This window comes from Salmo salar, chromosome ssa03, assembly GCF_905237065.1.
Source record: "Salmo salar chromosome ssa03, Ssal_v3.1, whole genome shotgun sequence".
Lineage (NCBI taxonomy): Eukaryota > Metazoa > Chordata > Actinopteri > Salmoniformes > Salmonidae > Salmo > Salmo salar.
Genome location: NC_059444.1, coordinates 11,118,504 through 11,124,503, shown reverse-complemented (window position 1 = coordinate 11,124,503; position 6,000 = coordinate 11,118,504). Strand labels below are relative to the sequence as shown.

Here is a 6,000-nt window from a genome sequence, read left to right as displayed (position 1 = left end):
ACAGACACAGAGACAGACACAGAGACAGACACAGAGACAGACACAGAGACAGACACAGAGACAGCGACAGAGACAAACTGGTGGTTGATGATTCATTGATCAGAACACCGGCATGAAGAGACACAGAGACAGACACAGAGACAGACACAGACACAGAGACAGACACAGAGACAGACACAGAGACAGACACAGAGACAGACACAGAGACAGCGACAGAGACAAACTGGTGGTTGATGATTCATTGATCAGAACACCGGCATGAAGAGACACAGAGACAGACACAGAGACAGACACAGAGACAGACACAGAGACAGACACAGAGACAGACACAGAGACAGACACAGAGACAGACACAGAGACAGACTGGTGGTTGATGATTCATTGATCAGAACACCGGCATGAAGAGACAAAGTGATATTATCTTATCTGCTACTGCTGCTCATTTGAACATTTGTTAGCTGGAGTTCCGGACTCCATGACATGACATTTTAGCATGCATACCAGGGGTGTATTCACTAAGAACAAAAAACTGAACCAGACGGAATGAAACGGGAGGGACCCACCTTAATTTGTCTAATAGAAACCATTGCTTTCATTGCAAAACGTTTTGCTACGGTCTTTGTCTAATGAATACACCCCAGTCTACACCAAGATTGAATAGGATGTTCACAATGAAATCACAACATAGGCCTACTCAGGAAGTCACTATCCGTCATAACAAATCACAACATAGGCTTACTCAGGAAGTCACTATCAGTCATAACAAATCACAACATAGGCTTACTCAGGAAGTCACTATCAGTCATAACAAATCACAACATAGGCTTACTCAGGAAGTCACTATCAGTCTTAACAAATCCTAACATTAGCTGAACAGGGGTTTCAGCACTTGTATACCAGAGAGACATCAGTAAACAAGGCCAAGCCATGTTAGGGCCAGTTCTTCCAGATCACATGGCCTGACTAAACAGAACTCTGAACCTAGCTACAGTGAGGGAAAAAAGTATTTGATCCCCTGCTGATTTTGTACGTTTGCCCACTGACAAAGAAATGATCAGTCTATAATTTTAATGGTAGGTTTATTTGAACAGTGAGAGACAGAATAACAAAGCATAATGTTTCCACCTCCATGATTGACAGGGGGGATGGTGTTCTTGGGGTCATAGGCAGCATTCCTCCTCCTCCAAACACGGCGAGTTGAGTTGATGCCAAAGAGCTCCATTTTGGTCTCATCTGACCACAACACTTTCACCTAGTTGTCCTCTGAATCATTCAGATGTTCATTGGCAAACTTCAGACGGGCATGTATATGTGCTTTCTTGAGCAGGGGGGCCTTGCGGGCGCTGCAGGATTTCAGTCCTTCACGGCGTAGTGTGTTACCAATTGTTTTCTTGGTGACTATGGTCCCAGCTGCCTTGAGATCATTAACAAGATCCTCTCATGTAGTTCTGGGCTGATTCCCCACCGTTCTCATGATCATTGCAACTCCACGAGGTGAGATCTTGCATGGAGTCCCAGGCCGAGGGAGATTGACAGTTCTTTTGTGTTTCTTCCATTTGCGAATAATCGCACCAACTGTTGTCACCTTCTCACCAAGCTGCTTGGCGATGGTCTTGTAGCCCATTCCAGCCTTGTGTAGGTGTACAATCTTATCCCTGACATCCTTGGAGAGCTCTTTGGTCTTGGCCATGGTGGAGAGTTTGGAATCTGATTGATTGATTGCTTCTGTGGACAGGTGTCTTATATACAGGTAACAAACTGAGATTAGGAGCACTCCCTTTAAGAGTGTGCTCCTAATCTCAGCTCATTACCTGTATAAAAGACACCTGGGAGCCAGAAATCTTTCTGATTGAGAGGGGGTCAAATACTTATTTCCCTCATTAAAATGCTAATCAATTTATAACATTTTTGACATGTGTTTTTTTTTTTTTTTTTGTTATTCTGTCTCTCACTGTTCAAATAAACCTACCATTAAAATTATAGACTGATCATTTCTTTGTCAGTGGGCAAACGTACAAAATCAGCAGGGGATCAAATACTTTTTCCCCCTCACTGTATGAGGTCATGGCTGGTCAAATCCTGGTCATGTCGTCAATAAATATTCCCGGCCCTAGGTATGTACCATCAGTAGCCTATAACCCTTATGAATCTAGCAGCCGAACCTGATGTACGACCTCTAACCCCTGAATGGCCTACACTACAGAGATCAGGGATGCTTCCCAAATGGAACACTAGTCCCTATATAGTGCACTACTTTTGACCAGTGTGCTGCACTAAATAGGGAGCCGTCTGGGCGGCAGGCCGGACCAGATTGTGGTCGTAGCTCCCTGGACTGATGTGATTAGAGGATATGTGAGTGGGCAGAAAGCGCACCACTCCCTCACAGCCACGCTGACATTCAGAACTACCTTTTGATTTATCCAGCTCCTTTCAGGTTTCACTGCAAATGTTCTATTAACCTGTTGGGTCTAGGGGGCAGCATTTGCACGTCTGGATAAAAAAAATGTACCCGATTTAATCTGGTTACTAATCCTACCCAGTAACTAGAATATGCATATACTTATTATATATGGATAGAAAACACTCTAAAGTTTCCAAAACTGTTTGAATGGTGTCTGTGAGTATAACAGAACTCATTTGGCAGGCAAAACCCTGAGACATTTTCTGACAGGAAGTGGATACCTGATGTGTTGTATTGAGTTTAAACCTATCCCATTGAAAAACACAGGGGTTTAGGAATATTTTGGCACTTCCTATTGCTTCCACTAGATGTCACCAGCCTTTACAAAGTGTTTTGAGTCTTCTGGAGGGAGATCTGACCGAACAAGAGCCATGGAACGGTGATGTCCCATTAGACACCTGGCGCGCTACTTCATGTTGGGTACCCTCGTTCCAATACGTTATAAAAGGCTATGCATTCGTCCCACCTTGAATATTATTCATGTTCTGGTTAAAAAGGCCCTAATGATTTATGCTATACAACGTTTGACATGTTTGAACGAACGGAAATATTTTTTTCCCCTCGTTCATGACGAGAAGTCCGGCTGGCTTACATCATGTGCTAACGAGACGGAGATTTTTGGACATAAATGATGAGCTTTTTTGAACAAAACTACATTCGTTATGGACCTGTGATACCTGGAAGTGACATCTGATGAAGAGAATCAAAGGTAATGGATTATTTACATAGTATTTTCGATTTTAGATCTCCCCAACATGACGTCTAGTCTGTATCGCAACGCCGTATTTTTCTGGGCACAGTGCTCAGATTATTGCAAAGTGTGATTTCCCAGTAAGGTTATTTTTAAATCTGGCAAGTTGATTGCGTTCAAAAGATGTAAATCTATAATTCTTTAAATGACAATATAATATTTTACCAATGTTTTCTAATTTTAATTATTTAATTTGTGACGCTGACTTGACTGCCGGTTATTGGAGGGAAACGATTTCCTCAACATCAATGCCATAGTAAAACGCTGTTTTTGTATATAAATATGAACTTGATAGAACTAAAAATGCATGCATTGTCTAACATAATGTCCTAGGAGTGTCATCTGATGGAGATTGTAAAAGGTTAGTGTATCATTTTAGCTGGTTTTATGGTTTTGGTGACCCTGTCTTTGACTTGACAAAACATTACACACAACTCTTGTAAATGTACTGTCCTAACATACTCTAAATTTATGCTTTCGCCGTAAAACCTTTTTGAAATCGTAAAACGTGGTTAGATTAAGGAGATGTTTATCTTTCAAATGGTGTAACATAGTTGTATTTTTGAAAAATTTGAATTTTGACATTTATTTGGATTCAAATTTGCCGCTCTTGAAATGCACCTGCTGTTGATGGAGTGCACCACGGGTGGCACGCTAGCGTCCCACCTAGCCCCAAGAGGTTAATGCTCAACTTAGATTACCTCCTCCACAGACTCAGAAAAAACAAATGCCAAGCGCGCGCACGCACGCACGCACGCACGCACGCACGCACGCACGCACGCACGCACACACACACACACACACACACACACACACACACACACACACACACACACACACACTACAGTTCGGGTAGTTTCACATCCCTCCCCCTTAGCCCAGATCACCCACTCCATGTGGCTTCCCTTAACTTCTGCTTCTATACTTCTACCTTACTGTGTTTATTGTTCATTGTACTGTCTAACTCATCCTCTATAAGACACCAAAGTAAGAGTATGTACCGTGAACAAAAAAAGATATGGACGGATTGAATGATTGACTTAGCTGACCAAAGTAGAGTAGCCTGGAGCCTGGTAAGATACAGCAGGTTCATCATCACGGAGAGGAGACAGAAAGAGGAGACAGAAAGAGGAGAGGAGACAGAAAGAGGAGAGGAGACAGAAAGAGGAGAGGAGATAGAAAAAGGAGACAGAAAGAGGAGAGGAGACAGAAAGAGGAGAGGAGACAGAAAGAGAAGAGGAGACAGAAAGAGGAGAGGAGACAGAAAGAGGAGAGGAGACAGAAAGAGAAGACAGAAAGAGGAGAGGAGACAGAAAGAGGAGAGGAGACAGAAAGAGGAGAGGAGATAGAAAAAGGAGACAGAAAGAGGAGAGGAGACAGAAAGAGGAGAGGAGACAGAAAGAGGAGACAGAAAGAGGAGAGGAGACAGAAAGAGGAGAGGAGACAGAAAGAGAAGAGGAGACAGAAAGAGGAGAGGAGACAGAAAGAGGAGAGGAGACAGAAAGAGGAGAGGAGACAGAAAGAGGAGAGGAGACAGAAAGAGAAGAGGAGACAGAAAGAGGAGAGGAGACAGAAAGAGGAGAGGAGACAGAAAGAGAAGAGGAGACAGAAAGAGGAGAGGAGACAGAAAGAGGAGAGGAGACAGAAAGAGAAGAGGAGACAGAAAGAGGAGAGGAGACAGAAAGAGGAGAGGAGACAGAAAGAGAAGAGGAGACAGAAAGAGAAGACAGAAAGAGGAGAGGAGACAGAAAGAGGAGAGGAGACAGAAAGAGAAGAGGAGACAGAAAGAGGAGAGGAGACAGAAAGAGGAGAGGAGACAGAAAGAGGAGAGGAGACAGAAAGAGAAGACAGAAAGAGGAGAGGAGACAGAAAGAGGAGAGGAGACAGAAAGAGGAGAGGAGATAGAAAAAGGAGACAGAAAGAGGAGAGGAGACAGAAAGAGGAGAGGAGACAGAAAGAGGAGAGGAGACAGAAAGAGAAGAGGAGACAGAAAGAGGAGAGGAGACAGAAAGAGAAGAGGAGACAGAAAGAGGAGAGGAGACAGAAAGAGGAGAGGAGACAGAAAGAGAAGAGGAGACAGAAAGAGGAGAGGAGACAGAAAGAGGAGAGGAGACAGAAAGAGAAGAGGAGACAGAAAGAGGAGAGGAGACAGAAAGAGGAGAGGAGACAGAAAGAGAAGAGGAGACAGAAAGAGGAGAGGAGACAGAAAGAGGAGAGGAGACAGAAAGAGAAGAGGAGACAGAAAGAGAAGACAGAAAGAGGAGAGGAGACAGAAAGAGGAGAGGAGACAGAAAGAGAAGACAGAAAGAGGAGAGGAGACAGAAAGAGGAGAGGAGACAGAAAGAGGAGAGGAGACAGAAAGAGGAGAGGAGACAGAAAGAGAAGAGGAGACAGAAAGAGGAGAGGAGACAGAAAGAGGAGAGGAGACAGAAAGAGAAGAGGAGACAGAAAGAGAAGACAGAAAGAGGAGAGGAGACAGAAAGAGGAGAGGAGACAGAAAGAGAAGACAGAAAGAGGAGAGGAGACAGAAAGAGGAGAGGAGACAGAAAGAGGAGAGGAGATAGAAAAAGGAGACAGAAAGAGGAGAGGAGACAGAAAGAGGAGAGGAGACAGAAAGAGAAGACAGAAAGAGGAGAGGAGACAGAAAGAGGAGAGGAGACAGAAAGAGAAGAGGAGACAGAAAGAGGAGAGGAGACAGAAAGAGGAGAGGAGACAGAAAGAGGAGAGGAGACAGAAAAGGTATGTGTGTCAACATCTTCAACCCACTCAGTCGGGGTCTTACAGTTAA

General features: G+C 43.9%; 1 protein-coding gene across 3 annotated transcripts in view; it reads right to left on the bottom strand.

Moving 5' to 3' along the window:
* The window catches only part of LOC106598404 (low-density lipoprotein receptor-related protein 8), a 238,186-nt gene that overhangs the window by 186,294 nt on the left and 45,892 nt on the right, over positions 1 to 6,000 (bottom strand). The gene's annotated exons all lie outside the window — the stretch shown is intronic.